This window comes from Littorina saxatilis, linkage group LG11 (genome assembly GCF_037325665.1).
Source record: "Littorina saxatilis isolate snail1 linkage group LG11, US_GU_Lsax_2.0, whole genome shotgun sequence".
Classification (NCBI taxonomy): Eukaryota; Metazoa; Mollusca; class Gastropoda; order Littorinimorpha; family Littorinidae; genus Littorina; species Littorina saxatilis.
The window spans coordinates 15,955,900-15,972,379 of NC_090255.1; the positions used below are offsets into that span (position 1 = coordinate 15,955,900).

The 16,480-nt window shown below is 42.1% G+C and overlaps 1 long non-coding RNA gene across 1 annotated transcript in view; it reads right to left on the reverse strand.

Moving 5' to 3' along the window:
* Positions 1–16,480, reverse strand: part of LOC138979863 (uncharacterized) — a 474,427-nt gene that overhangs the window by 347,835 nt on the left and 110,112 nt on the right. The gene's annotated exons all lie outside the window — the stretch shown is intronic.

Consider the following 16,480-nt stretch of genomic DNA (forward strand, 5'->3'; position numbering starts at 1 on the left):
GTTTCGTTCCCACCGTCACAAGCGTGTGCTGATGCAAGGTACTCTATGTCTGTCTTTCTGTCTGTCTGTCTGCCTGTCTCTGTCTGTCCGCCTGTCTCTGTCTGTCTACCTTTCTCTCTGTTTGTCTGTCTACCTCTCTCACGGTAATAAAGTTTTCGAGTTCTGTCTGTCTGTCTACCTCTCTGTCTGTCTGTCTGTCTACCTCTCTCTCTCTCTCTCTCTCTCTCTCTCTCTCTCTCTCTCTCTCTCTCTCACCCCCCCACACACACACACACGATAAGACAACACAATATAAATACATGGGAATAAAACATACACAAACATAACAACAACAAAAAAACTAACCACACTAATACAATTTTAGAAACACACACAGAAACGCGATTCTCCTTTCTGGAACACAGTTTCACTATCACGGCGAGACAAACTTGCAGTAGACTACGTTGGAATGTCCAAATCTGATCGGAGTAGACAAAGGAGTAGACCTCACGTGTTGGCTGCGCGGCAAAGCTTATCCTGCTAATTCTGACTAAGTCTTCATGCTGTCTTACACTGTACCGAATATCATCGCGATTATGAAAATGTTGTATTCGGACAAAACAAAGAGACGAATTAACAGCAACAATATTGAAAATTTGAAGCCTTACGAATCCTTGCGAAATGTCTTACGAATGTTTGCGAATTCTGTACGAATAATACAAATGGCTTACGAATTTCTAAATATATTGGGACCATTTCTTGCTAATCTATAAGAATGTTGCGAAAGCCTTACGAACGCTTGCGAGTGATTGCGATTGCTTGAGAATGCCTTACAAACAATAAGAAAATCTTGTAAATATCTTGCAACTAAATGGCAAATTTGATGCGAATATTGCTCATTCGGCCGGGTGGTGTCGCTAGGGTAGCCAAAAATGGTATAGCCTACAATGCCTGCTATCCCCTTGGAGGCGCCTTCGACGGTCTTCTTGGAAGGGGGGGGGGGGGGGGGGGGGGGCAGACTTCTTCGACGCAGCAGCCTTCTCTGTGGAAGCCTTCTTGGGATCAGCAGACTTCTTGGACTCCTCGGACGAAGCACCATCAGCTGGTGAAGAGTCTTGTGGTTGAGGGGTTGGGGACTTCCCTCTCCTCTTGACGCCTCTTGGCATGATGATGAGAAAAAAGTTTAAAAAAAACAAAGGATTTCTGTACTCACCGATACAAGAACAGCACAAGACGATACGAATGTTTGCTTATGGAAGCTTCATCAGGGACAAAAAAAAACACAAAAGATGATGATGAGAAATAAAAACTACAGTGGAAAGTAATAACTTGACTCATAAATGATGTGCACTGTCTGGCGGCTGGAAAACAAGTGACGAAGAAACGCGGTCGCAAGAGCTTTTGTAGCATTCGATTGCGCAATAACTTCATTCTTAAGATGTTTGCAAGCACTCGCAACACTCACAAGGCCACTCGCAACATTCGTTCTAAATTCGCAAGAAAATCTTATATGGATTTTTATGCATTCGCAATGATCGGCAGAAATTCGCGAGCACTCGAAACCATTCGTAAGACATTCGCAAAGATTCGCGAGGCTTCAAATTGTCAATATGTCTCCTGTCCATTTTTCTCTTCTTTGTCGAATACAATATTTTCATAATCGCAAGTATATTCGGCACAGGCATAAGGATCTTGATAAACAGCCCAGTCTTTCTTCAGAACAGTAAGTTCATGTGTCCGCAGCTGTTGTTGTAATTACACGGAAAGCCCAGTAACAACGATTTTCTCAGATCAATGATGGATGTACAAGTTCAATTTTCGGTCAGCAGGCTTTGATATCAACCAGTCCGTGTAGGTTTATCCCCTTTCACATCACGGGGTGGTCGTGATTTTTTCAATCAGCCGCGTAGGCCGCAAGGAAATGAGAGTCTTTCAGATATAAACTCTTCGGGAAACAAATATGTCAGGGAAAGCTGACTTGCACAGATGATAGAAACTCAAATGGATTTGTGTAAGGGGAAGGAGGAGGAGGGGTTGGGGGTTTGAGTAGTATGCGGGAGATTAATTGTCTGACGGTTTCATTCATATCACCGTCAACATTAAAGGCACAGTAAGCCTCCCGTAAACCATCACCGATACTGTCAGGCTTTTACACACAGACCGGCACGGTTGGCCTAGTGGTAAGGCGTCCGTCCCGTGATCGGGAGGTCGTGGGTTCGAACCCCGGCCGGGTCATACCTAAGACTTTAAAATTGGCAATCTAGTGGCTGCTCCGCCTGGTGTCTGGCATTATGGGGTTAGTGCTAGGACTGGTTGGTCCGGTGTCAGAATAATGTGACTGGGTGAGACATGAAGCCTGTGCTGCGACTTCTGTCTTGTGTGTGGCGCACGTTATATGTCAAAGCAACACCGCCCTGATATGGCCCTTCGTGGTCGGCTGGGCGTTAAGCAAACAAACAAACAAACAAATTTTACACACAGTACAAACACCCTTCCATTTGAACGCTCACCGAACGGGAACATGCTAGGTGCCCTACGTAAAGAGCTAGCAATTTTCAAAGAATTCATTTTGCAGATTGTCTGTCAGACAATCGGACGGTGCTTTTTTGCGCTTCTGACCTAACTTTTGAAATCTAATTAATAAATTGACAGCTTGTTACACAAACATTCTTAAATTATAAAAGAAATCTTTTTTCATCAAGACAAGATCAGAACAATACGAAGTTTTGAAAGTTTAAAAAAAATAGCCCGGAAGCAGGGTCACGCAAGAGAGAGAGAGAGAGAGAGAGAGAGAGAGAGAGAGAGAGAGAGAGAGTGGAGGTTGAGAGAGAGAGAGATCAAATCAAATATTATTTTTCGAGGGTTATGGCATAAGCAATACAACGAGCTTTTTTTCAACCAGCCCTCCTCGCCCAGAGAGGGGACTAATCTAATCACATATTTACACGGATATTCACGTAGAAAAAAAAGGTAGAGAAAAACAACAACATATGAATATTTACAAATTACATATTATACACAAATATATGTAACGTAGTGAAAACAATGCTGAATACACATGCATGAGTAAATGTGTTATTAATGCTTTGAGTGTTTTTGTGTGGATATAATGAACATTGATGCTTTGGACAAATGAAAATATAACTAAACGAAGTCTTCCATCACTGTGATTTTTCGTAATTTAACATTAAATACAATGAAAGGTGTTTTTTGAAAGTATTGAGACTCATTGGGACTCTCACAAATTCCGGGAGAGAATTCCACAGGACGCTACCAGAATAGGCTAAGCTTGACTTGAAGAGATCTATCCTTGGAATTGGGACGTTAAACTTTCGGTTTGGTTTGACTTTAAAGTTTGCAACGAAAGTTTGTGGTGCACGGCCGGAAAGTATTTTGTGAAGGAGCACGCCTTCATTTAATTTAAATCTTTCTTTTAGTGGGAGAATCTTAAGTTTCTTATAATCATCAAATACAAGACTGGATTGTTTCAGTAAAATTAGTTTTAGCGCTCGCCTATGTAAACTATACAATGGTTTTAAAATATTAGCACTGGCAGAGTCCCAGATGGTCGAACAATAATCTGTGATGGTTTGTATATATGCGTTAAAGTATAATAACCTTGAGTTCCGATCTAGAAAGTGTTTAATTCTATTTAACTGATATATTTTTCTCGACATTGTTTTACATAACGACCGAACATGATGGGCCCAAGACAAATTATTATCGATATTTACTCCCAAAACTGTATGATCTCCTACCTCCTCTATTGCGTCGTTACCAATTAATATGGAATGAGGATTGTTTCGTATGTTTTGTCGAGAGAGAGAGAGAGATGTGGGGGAACACCGTTGAGAAAACGGGAGGGTGTTGGAGGGTAAAAGTGATCATGGGATTTGAGGTAACGATAAGAGTAACCCTTGTGTAAAAACCTGGACGTTTTCTGAAGGAAGCCTTCTCCGGGGAAACAGCGTCATTCTCTGGCGGTGAACAGAAGGAAACAAGTCGCGTGAAGCGATATAAACACATTAAGTCAATTTGTAGGTATCAAACCAAAAGATAAATACCAAAAACCAGTCATCGCCGAGACTACATTCAGATAGTCTCGGCTAAACTTCCCCGAACACCGTGAAGTGTTACGCTCGTCTCCGCGAACCATGCGAACATTTTACTCGACCTATTTTCTTTAATTCTGAGCGCGTTTTTTCAAGTAAACATAACATTACCCGCTATTACGAGCTAGTCGTGTGACAGAGAGTTTTCTTGCACACGAGACTGTAGATGTTTCACGACGGCTTTAGCCGGAGTGAAACAGCAGCAGTCGAGTGTGCAAGAACACTCTCTGTCACACGACTAGCTCGTAATGGCGATTATGTCTCACAGCTTCAACAGAGGAGAGAACAAACACGTTTTGCGTACTCACGCTTGATAAACCTAAACACAGGAGCAGCCATTGTGGAGAGATCTACTTTTTGACGAAAGTGAACGAACAACTATGAATGACGTCTCGGTATATGTGAATGACGTCACAGTCATCGTCACAGTCTGTATCTTTTGAAGCATTCCATTCTTCATGACGTCTTTCTGTGTCTGCATCCGCGAAATGTTTGTTCTTTCCGGGGTCTTTGTCATCTATGTTCAGAACTCTGTCCTTCTAGTTTCAGACTAACAGGCCTCCTGAGCGAGCCACTTTCCAAGGGAAGCTAAACTCGCGTATGGAAACAGTACTGTAGTCTGGGATGCCGTTTTCAGTATTCTCAGCGTTGAAGAATTTGTAAAGAGAAGACACGACAACAGCAGGAGAAATAAAAGTCGTGTGTGCATTTTGGGGCTTTTGGAGGGACGATTTCGAGTTTGAATCCGTTCTTGCACATGCTCCAAAGCGTGTAACATACAATCTTGCACACGTTTGCTTTAGTAGTGGCAAAGAAGGAAAGCGTGTGACATATCTATATATTTTTGAATTCAGGAGAAAAAGAGGAATACAATGCTATGCTGTTTTAATCTGTTAGTTGAAAAACGTTTTTAATTACAACTTTAATGAGCAAACTAATCAAATAATTGTTCAGCTTCTGAGCTGAAATGCAATACCAAAGTCCGGACTGAGTCAAACATTGCTTGACCAAAATATCAATCAATTTGATGAAACAAATGAGGGCGTGACAGTGCCGCCTCAACAATCACAAAAAGCCGGATATGACGTCATCAAAGACATTTATCGAAAAAATGAGAAAACAACTGTCGGGATATTATACCCAGGAACTCTCATGTCAAGTTTCATGAAGATCGGTCCAGTAGTTTTGTCTGAATCGCTCTACACATACACACACAGAGACACACACACACACACACACACATACATCCACCCTCGTCTCGATTCCCCATCTATGTTAAAACATTTAGTCAAAACTTGACTAGATGTAAAAAGAAATTGGAGAACTCTCAATGTCGGAAACGGATATGCTTTGCCCTGTCCTTTCGTGTCTTCTTCATTGAAAATGGAAATGAAGGGTGGTAAATGCCCGCAGGCGCGTGTCAGAGTGAGTGGAGAGGAGAGAAAGAAGCACGCCCGGTGTTTTTCTTTACTTGTTCTTCTGTTTCTTTTGGACTGAGTCGGTGCAAGGGAAAGAGACCTTAACTCAGCAGCTGATCCCGAAACAGAGAATCCCCAAAATGAAAAAAGCACGATTAAGGGTGCGAGATGGAATAGCCTGTTGGGCGTAGCGTGTCTGTGTGTGTGTGTGTGTGTGTGTGTGTGTGTGTATATGTGAGGCGGTGGGGGGGGGGGGGTTACACGGCGTTTACACCACGTTGCCACAGTAACTGGACGGGCTGGGAGCCACTCATGCTCGGCAATACAATACAATACAATGCAATACAATTTATCGATTGAACCTTGGATTTCCCTTCTTTGAGCCATATGACATCAGAGGCCGACAAAACTTCATATTTAGGCGGCCAGCTGAGACTACAAAATAGTGCATGTTTGTGTGCGTTCAATCATAAAAACTAAAAGGAGTTCTAACCAGAATCGATCGATACATAAAATGTTATTTATATTTTTGACCAAAATATGACATTTTACAAATGATCGAGACAGTCATTGTTCACCTCGACCGCTAGCGCGGTCTCGGAGGAACACTGACTGTCTCGATCTGTGTAAAATGTCATATTTTGGTCAACAATACAAACAACGTATACTACTATACAATACAATGTAAACCGGCAATACAATGCAGGACAACTCAACACAACACAACACGCGGCACGACACGATATGACACAAATACAATCAAATACAGTCCAATTGTAATTCAATTCGGATTTTGACCTTTAACACTAATTTTCCGGTTGTTCGAAGATTATCTTTCATCAGCGACATACAGTACCGATGTACTAAGTTTTATAAACAATATTACCGGAGGCAATTTCGGGAGCTTAGGAAGGTCAGTTTTTATGGAATAACCAATGTTTTGCTTATGCCGGAAATGTACTGTATTTTGAAGATTGGGCGAGAAAGGGCCTTAATAGCGTACATGATGTTTTAAACAGAAACGAATTTGTTTCCTATCAGTTCATTTGTGATGTTTTAGGAAAATCCCCACGGAGAATTTTGGAATATAACATGGTTCGTGCTGTTGTTCTGAATGTAATGCACAAGACGATGCACGGAAAGAAAGAAATTGATTTGATGGATATCCCCTTATATCGTGGTAAGAAAGTACATAGCGCACAACAGTTTAGAAAAGAATTAGTAAGTATGAAAGTTGTTGAACCTTGTGCAATTGGCTTTTGGAGGAGGAAATTTAATTATGAAATTGATAAGAAAGATTGGCTGACTAGTTTTGAATCGGTTAAAGAAACAAGGTTGCGTGTATTACAATGGAAATTACTTCACAATATTTATCCCACAAACATTATGTTATGTAAAATGAAAGTTGTGGAGGACAATGTCTGTTCATATTGTAGTAATAGCGTTGATTATATAGAACACTTTTTTCTCTTTTGCCCAGTGGTGATTGAGTTTTGGAAACAGATAGAATTTTATATTTGGGTACATCTGGATAAACAAATAGAGTTAACAGTGCACGAAATTATGTTTGGTGTTAAAAATCGAAAAATGCAAGCAACTCTGTTGAAAGAATTGAACCGTATAATTTTGGTTGCTAAAATGTGCATAAGTATTTATAAAAAAACAAAGGCTTCAATGCCTCTTTTTGTTTTATTCGAAAAGCAATTGCAGATCAGAAATATAAAATTATGACTTTTATTCCTCTTTTTTATTTCTTTTATTTTTCTATTCTTATTTCTTTTATTTTTTTCTCTTTCTCTTCTCATTTCTAGATACGGACCCAAAGTTACACCAAGATGTATATAGTGGATGTCATACTGTGTTTTTTGTGTGTGTATAATTATAATGATATGTATTTTAAATACATATTTCAACAGAAAAAAAAAGCTATGGTTTAAGCAAACAGTAACACAATCTTGGGGCAACCAAGGAAAATTGTCTAAGGGTACAAGTAAGAAAAAAGTTTCTCATTAATTTTGATACTATATACTTATTGAGTGGTAAATGTTGAAGGATGAAAGAAAATATATTGTGAGTGGACGGATGCATGTTCTTCATTAAAAGCCCCACAATGATGTGCTTGGCAAGAAAAAAAAAAAAAAAAAGGAAGGTCAGTCTTGATTGCTAATGCTTGAGTCATATCAAACCGAGCGTTAACTGGGCGAGAAACGTCCGTCCGTGCCCCACGTGAGATATCGACGTAACATTACAAAGGCTCAGTGACCTCGATCGCCCCACACGCTGGTGTAGTGTACAGACCTTTTTTCTTCTTTAACAAAAATATCTCAGCCAGAGTTCAAACTGGGTCAAAGCTCTTCGCTGTCTCAGTCCGTCTGGCCTAGGAACAGGTGGAAAACATTTTTTTTATTAAGCAACTTTTATATAGTACTCAAGAAGAACAGTTGTTGAGGACAATTAGTACTACTTTCTGTCAAAGGGACGTGGTTCCAGCCTTCGCGGTTTGAGCCCTGCACACGTACAATGTCTCACGTCAAATACCGAAAAGAGACCAAGCTCAACGTCACATTTTAATGTATTCGCTTGAACTCTCGTGTTTCTCACAATTGAAGAAGAGCAGTGAAAAAGTCTGCAATAACGCAAATTCGGAAAACGAAAGTGTTTAAAGAAAACATCAATCCCACGTCGGGGAAGGAGCAACGGGCGGATATATCAAGAGAACCAGTATGTGTGTATTCCTTTGAAACCATCTCTGGACGGTCTGCGTATCCCAAACAGTGGGAAAACATAAGCATAAAGATATGTCAGTATATAAAACTCGAGAAAAGAAACAAGAAGTATGCTAAGTGTGTAAATGATGTGTGTTTGGCTGTCGGCAGACATGTAAACAAGACAGTATGCTAAGTGTGTAAATGATGTGTGTTTGGCAGTTTACAGACATGTAAACAAGACACCATGGACACTGATGGATAAATAAAGGTTTGTTTGCAGAGAACAAACATCGAAACTCCTCGAGTCACCGTGTTTGTGTGTGTGTGTGTGTGTGTGTGTGTGTGTGTGTGTGTTTATGTGTGTGTATGTGTGTGTGTGTGTTTATGTGTGTGTATGTGTGTGTGTGTGTAAGTGTATGTGTGTGTGCTGTGTGTATGTGTGTGTGTGTGTGTTGTGTGTGCGTGTATGTGTGTGTGTGCGTGTATGTGTGTGTGTGTGTGTGTGTTTGTTGTTGTGTGTGTGTGTGTGGGTGTGTGTGTGTGCGTTTATGTGTGTGTGTGTGTGTGTGTTTGTGCGTGTGTGTGTGTCAGTGTGTGTGTGTGTGTCTGTGTCTGTCTGTATGTGTGTGTGTGTGTGTGTGTGTGTATGTGTGTGTGTGTGTGTCTGTGTATGTGTGTGTGTGTGTGTGTGTGTGTTTGTGAGTCGGCCGGTGCAAGGGAAAGATACCTACCAGTGTGTAGTGTCATAGAAGAGCACGAAGCCAGGGCAAGATCCTGCAGAAATAGCCTGGTTTCAGGGAGATAACTACCTTCGTAACTTGAGACAAGGGTTGTCCATGGTGTTCTCCCTTTGTTTTGTTTTTCACCGTATAATTAATTTTGAGACCATTTTTTGCATTAAAAACTAAGCTAGCGCTGCGCATAAAAACCCGCTTTGTGTAGTTTTTGCTCCTTCATCAGGTAGAAGGATACCTGAGACATTCTTAGCGCCATGAACTTGTAACAAAACAATCCAATTGATTACTATTCCGGACAGTCATATGTAAGCTTACAGAGCAGTTCTTTCTACGCGAATTTGGCCATTGGCGTAATAACATTTGTGAGCTATTGCGACAGTCGAGACAAGAAACATCAACCGTGACCAACCTAATTGCGATTGTCTATAATAGCTACAGTTTACTAGAAAGTGGTACAAGTTACCCGTGGATTTAGAGAGAAAAAAGTGCACATTTTGCTTCGGCAGCCTTTCTTCCCTTGGATTTTGTGGAAGTAGAATGCAAAAATCTGTCCTTATAATAACTTGAAAGTGACCCCTTTTCGGCGATTTCATTGTTCCCACTGCAAATGAGCCTCTTTGATTTGTAATTCCCCTAAAATGTAGCACTCAACGTTTTACATGATATTCACGCTGACGGTGTACATGCTACCCAGCTTCTCGATCATATCAACTTTTGGAAACAAGCCATCGCGATATAAAAGTGCGTGTGAGTAGCTCCATCGATTTTAATAATGCTGGAACCCAGGAAATACCAAACGCCTGTGTAAATATCTTGAAACAGGGAAATAACTCAAATTAAGTCTCAATACAGTATTTACACAAGGGATCAACTAAGATGTTTTTGTTCTATTATCTAAGCCAAAAAATGCAGTCTTTTCAGGGTCTTGAAGCCAAATATCTAACTGGATAACTCCTTTCTATACCGGGTTTGTGTTTGTGTGTGTGTGTGTGTTTGTGTGTGCGTGCACGCTCGAGTGTATGTGTGTGTGTGTATGTTATGTGTCAGTGTGTGTGTGTGTGTGTGTGTGAGTGTGTGTGTGTGTGTGTGTGTGTGTGTGTGTGTGTGTGTGTGCGCGCGTTTGTGTGTTTGTCGCTGAGTATTCATAACATTCTTCACTTTAACAGTGTACATTGTTTCAAACGCGGAGACTTCCATGTCAACACGGGGGATAACCGGTCAAATGCCGAACAGAAGCCGAATGCCGCTCATGACACGTGTGAAGGCAAGTTTTGTCTGTTTTCTAGGTATTGTTTGATTTATGTCGGGATTTAAGGTAAGCTACTGATTCAGCGATGACTAAATTTGTTTCTCGATGCATAAAAAGTCAGGGAGCGATTGATATTTGCCCGTAAATATCCTTCAAAGCTGAAAATGTCCGCGATCGAGCACCGGAAATGGCTGTTCGATGGGTTTTGCAAGTAGAAATGTGCTTTATTTCACCAAATCAGCTCGTATTTGGTATGGGTACGGGATTCTAGAGGACGAAGGAGTCATAAGAGGTGCAAAGAAGTGCTATTTGGGAGTAGAATAAATCTTCCGAGACAGTAGACAAGAGAAGGTCATATTTGAGAGAGGAGCGCGTAGGCCGATTGTCTTTCCGACAAGCGAATGATACAGCAGATTAATCATTCGTTTTGACCAGAAACCTAGTCTCTAGTTTTTATGAATGAGTTTTTTAATTAAAACAATCACGAGAACTCTCTCGCTTAGCCTAATGGCTGTTCGATGGGTTTCGCAAGTAGAAATGTGCTTTATTTCACCAAATCAGCTCGTATAAATTTGACATCGGTTTGGTATATATATATTTTTTTTCTAATCCTACCGCGAACTGGATAGCAGACGCGACACGACTGTTGCACCACACTTTGAAGTAATCCCACACTTTGAAGTAAATTACTTCAAAGTGTGGGGATGTGCCCCACACTTTGAAGTAAACCCATTTTTTACTTCAAAGTGTGGGGGGATCTTCCCACACGTTGAAGTAAACTCAGTTTTTACTTCAAAGTGTGGGGGGATCTTCCCACACTTTGAAGTAACTTACTTCAAAGCGTGGGACTTTTGCATTGCCTGTTTGAGCCTGATGATTTTGTCAAAAAAATGGCAGTCTTTTGGATGAGTGAACAGAAAAAGTGAGCGAGCCAAGAAACATAGTGATGTTTGTTATCAGGCTTTAAAGGCATATGTACGCGCTCCCGTGTTTACAAAGTGTAGTTTGCCCATAATCGATGTCAAACGCACCATAAGACCATGTAATGACGATATGTCGCCATGCGCGGACCATATACATGCATTACAGCTTGTTCTAGCCTCTGAAAAAGTGAGGATGTCAACAAAGACGCGGAGTTATTTCCCTTGCGTCAACGCTACCTCTGTTGGCAAATCTATAAATAGGACGATCTAGATCAAAATAAAAATTCAAATATCTCAACATTTAAGGGGTCCTAGACCACAATATCTTGCAGGGAACTTAATTTAGCATGTCTCCAGCTGTGGGTAAAGCAATTAGCGTGTATAGTCATCGAGTACATATGGCTTTAAGCAATGTCCCATTGTTGAGTGTGACGAAAACTCGTGGTGACGATTTTAAAACATGTTGGGTCACGCATGGTCCAATCTTACATGGTCCAACCTTACATGGTCCAACATTACATGGTCCAACCTTACATGGTCCAATCTTACATGGTCCATATATATTATTGGACCATGTAAGATTGGACCATGTAAGATTGGACCATGTAAGGTTGGACCATGTAAGGTTGCACCATGTAAGGTTGGACCATGTAAGGTTGGACCATGTAATATTGGACCATGTAAGATTGGACCATGTAAGGTTGGACCATGTAAGATTGGACCATGTAAGGTTGGACATGGTAAGGTTAGACCATGTAAGGTTGGACCATGTAAGGTTGTCCATGTAAGGTTGGACCATTTAAGGTTGGACCATGTAAGATTGGACCATTTAAGGTTGGACCATGTAAGATTGGACCATGTAAGATTGGACCATGCAAGGTTGGACCATGCAAGGTTGGACCATGTAAGATTGGACCATGTAAGGTTGGACCATGTAAGATTGGACCATGTAAGATTGGACCATGCACGATTGGACCATGTAAGGTTGGACCATGTAAGATTGGACCATGTAAGATTGGACCATGTAAGGTTGGACCATGTAAGGTTGGACCATGTAAGGTTGGACCATGTAAGGTTGGACCATGCGTGACCCAACATGTTTTAAAATCGTCACCACGAGTTTTCGTCATACTCAACAATGGGACATTGCTTAAAGGCATATGTACGCGCTCCCGTGTTTACAAAGTGTAGTTTGCCCATAATCGATGTCAAACGCACCATAAGACCATATAATGACGATATGTCACCATGCGCGGACCATAATACATGCATTACAGCTTGTTCTAGCCTCTGAAAAAGTGAGGATGTCAACAAAGCCGCGGTGTTAGCTCCCTTGCATCAACGTTACATGTGTTGCCAAATCTATAAATAGGACGATCCAGATCAAAATGAAAATTAACATATCTCAACATTGAAGGGGTCCTAGACCACAATATTTTGCAGGGAACTTAATTTGGCATGTCTCCAGCTGTTGGTAAAACAATTAGCGTGTATAGTCATCGAGTACATATGCCTTTAAAGCCTGATAACAAACATCCCTATGTTTCTTGGCTCGCTCACTTTTTCTGTTCACTCATCCAAAAGACTTTGCCATTTTTTTTGACAAAATCATCAGGCTCAAACAGGCGATGCAAAAGTCCCACGCTTTGAAGTAAGTTACTTCAAAGTGTGGGAAGATCCCCCCACACTTTGAAGTAAAAACTGAGTTTACTTCAAAGTGTGGGAAGATCCCCCCACACTTTGAAGTAAAAAATGGGTTTACTTCAAAGTGTGGGGCACATCCCCACACTTTGAAGTAATTTACTTCAAAGTGTGGGATTACTTCAATCAATCAATCAATGAGGCTTATATCGCGCATATTCCGTGGGTATACAGTTCTAGGCGCTCTGCAGTAATGCCGTGTGAGATGAAATTTTATACGGCCAGTAATTGCAGCCATTTCGGCGCATATTTACCTTTCACGGCCTATTATTCCAAGTCACACGGGTATAGGTAGACAATTATTAACTGTGCCTAAGCAATTTTTGCCAGGAAAGACCCTTTTGTCAATCGTGGGATCTTTAACGTGCACACCCAATGTAGTGTACACGGGGGGGGGGGGGGGGGGGGGGGGGGGAGTTCGGACACCGAAGAGAGTCTGCACACAAATTTGACTCTGAAATAAATTTCCGCCGAACCTGGGATCGAACTCACGCTGACAGCGGCCAACTGAATACAAATCCAGCGCGCTACCAACTGAGCTATATCCCCTTCAAAGTGTGGTGCAACAGTCGTGCCGCGTCTGCTATCCAGTTCGCGGTAGGATTAGAAAATATATATATATATACCAAACCGATGTCAAATACGAGCTGATTTGGTGAAATAAAGCACATTTCTACTTGCGAAACCCATCGAACAGCCATTAGGCTAAACGAGAGAGTTCTCGTGATTGTTTTAATTAAAAAACTCATTCATAAAAACTAGAGACTAGGTTTCTGGTCAAAACGAATGATTAATCTGCTGTATCATTCGCTTGTCGGAAAGACAATCGGCCTACGCGCTCCTCTCTCAAATATGACCTTCTCTTGTCTACTGTCTCGGAAGATTTATTCTACTCCCAAATAGCACTTCTTTGCACCTCTTATGACTCCTTCGTCCTCTAGAATCCCGTACCCACACCAAATACGAGCTGATTTGGTGAAATAAAGCACATTTCTACTTGCAAAACCCATCGAACAGCCATTTCCGGTGCTCGATCGCGGACATTTTCAGCTTTGAAGGATATTTACGGGCAAATATCAATCGCTCCCTGACTTTTTATGCATCGAGAAACAAATTTAGTCATCGCTGAATCAGTAGCTTACCTTAAATCCCGACATAAATCAAACAATACCTAGAAAACAGACAAAACTTGCCTTCACACGTGTCATGAGCGGCATTCGGCTTCTGTTCGGCATTTGACCGGTTATCCCCCGTGTGTCAATGGAGAAAGAAAACAGAATGTAATCCGCCCCGAATAGCCCAAAAGGAACAATGATGAAAAATCAACAACCAGCCAACTCTATGCCAACATTTGGCAGCCAAGAACAGGGTAGTAAAAAGCGAGCAGAGTGGCCACGGGGATAAGAGCGACAATATTCAAACACTGTCAACTCCCGAGTCGCTGGTTCGATTCCCTATCCTGTCAATACATGACATGATATCTGTATGTTTTTGTGTATCTGTACGTGTTTGTCCCGACCGCTGCAAGACCGGTACCAGCGTGATGTGCATGTGTATGTGGATGTGAAGTTTAAATGTCGGATCCAGACCACAGCCAGACCAGTGCCCAGAGCGCGATTCCACATTGTGAGTGGTGGTGCGAGAATAAGGACGGTGGTACACAACTAGAATGAGAATGCTGACCAAAGTGCCAGACCGGTGCCAGAGTGACTGAGAGTTATGGTGTCAGACCGGTGCCAGAGTGAGAGTGATGGTGCCAGAGTGAGAGTGATGGTGCCAGAGTGAGAGTGATGGTGCCAGAGTGAGAGTGATGGTGCCAGAGTGAGAGTGATGGTGCCAGAGTGAGAGTGATGGTGCCAGATCTGTGCCATGTTAAGAGTGAGAGTGGTGATCCCTGATCGATGCCAGACACACACATACACACACATACACACATGCATACACTGACACACACACATACACACACATACACACATGCATACACTGACACACACACATACACACATACACACACTGACACACACACACACACACACACACACACACACACACACACACACACACACAGGGGACTTACTGATTCAAAAGGGGACTAAATGCGTGAATGTGGGGTGGGACCATTTGGGATCCAATCCAAGAAGATCTCGGAGGACCTTAAGGTTAACGCGGGGATCTTTCAAATAACCAAATGGTCCCACGGGGGACTTTCTAAGACTTTACACCAAGTTTTCAGTGTTCAGAATACAGAATACAGAATACAGAATACAGATTATTTTATTGCCCAAGTTCGGGAATTGGTTTTGACAGATGCGGTACTCACACCATTCACTCTAGCCAAGCACACCCAACATACGCAGCTATATAAAAAATAAATAAATTCAACGACATCAATTAAAAAAAAATACGCTAACATTAACAAAATAATCACTATATAACATCAAGCATCAGTCACAAGCACACACTCACACACACACACACACACACACACACACACACACACACACACACACACACACGCGCGTACGCACGTACGCACGCACACACACATACACACACATACACATACACATACACACACACACACACACACACACACACACACACACACACACACACACACACACACGCGCAGTGTTGATCTCATAGTTTCAGAACGACAGATTGACTTGATGTTTTGATATCGCTTCACGCGACTTATTGTTGTTATTTTCATGGCATTTTACAGAATTCAGATTTACACGCGTGTGAACGCTTCACAACAAACCAGACACACAATAAATGCCAAGAAGAAAAAGATGTGTGTGCCGGGCCATACTAAAACACACACAGTCACGGTCCACGTTCCCGTCACACATTTAAAACAGCACAGTGTCATCCGCACGTGGTGAAGGTATAATGGCGCCGTTCCAGCCGTCCCTGTTAAGACAATTGATTATTCTGCCACACCGGTACCATTCAGCCCTGCTGCTCTCCCGCCCGTGTCTCCGGATGTCTGTATGTATAACAATGGCCTCAGTGTTCTGTTTTCTCTTGCCGACAATTGTCTCCCACTGTTACCAAGTTTAGCCGTGCTTTCCCTCTGGTGACATCTCTCTGAATGCCTCAAGGTAACAATGGCACCCCCTGCATGTTTTGTTTTTCTCTACTCGGGAACCAAGTTCTGTCTTGGTTTTCCCCTGGGTTACATGTCTTTGAATGCCTCAAGATAACAAATTTTCTTCTTCTTCTTCGTTCATGGGCTGAAACTCCCACGTTCACTCATGTTTTAGCACGAGTGGATTTTTACGTGTATGACCGTTTTTACCCCGCCATGCAGGCAGCATACGCCGATTTCGGGGGAGGCATCTGGGTATTTTCGTGTTTCTATAACCCACCGAACTCTGACATGGATTACAGGATCTTTTCCGTGCGCACTTGGTCTTGCGATTGCGTGTACACACGAAGGGGTTTAAGTCACTAGCAGGTCTGCACATAAGTTGACTTGGGAGATCAGAAAAATCTCCACTCTTAACCCACCAGGCGGCAGCGACCGGGATTCGAACTCACGACCTCCCGATTAGGAGGCCGACGTCTTACCACCACGCCACTGCGCCCGTCATGCCTGTAAATGGCTCCTGTGTTGGTGTTCTGCTTTCACAGCTACAATTTTCCTC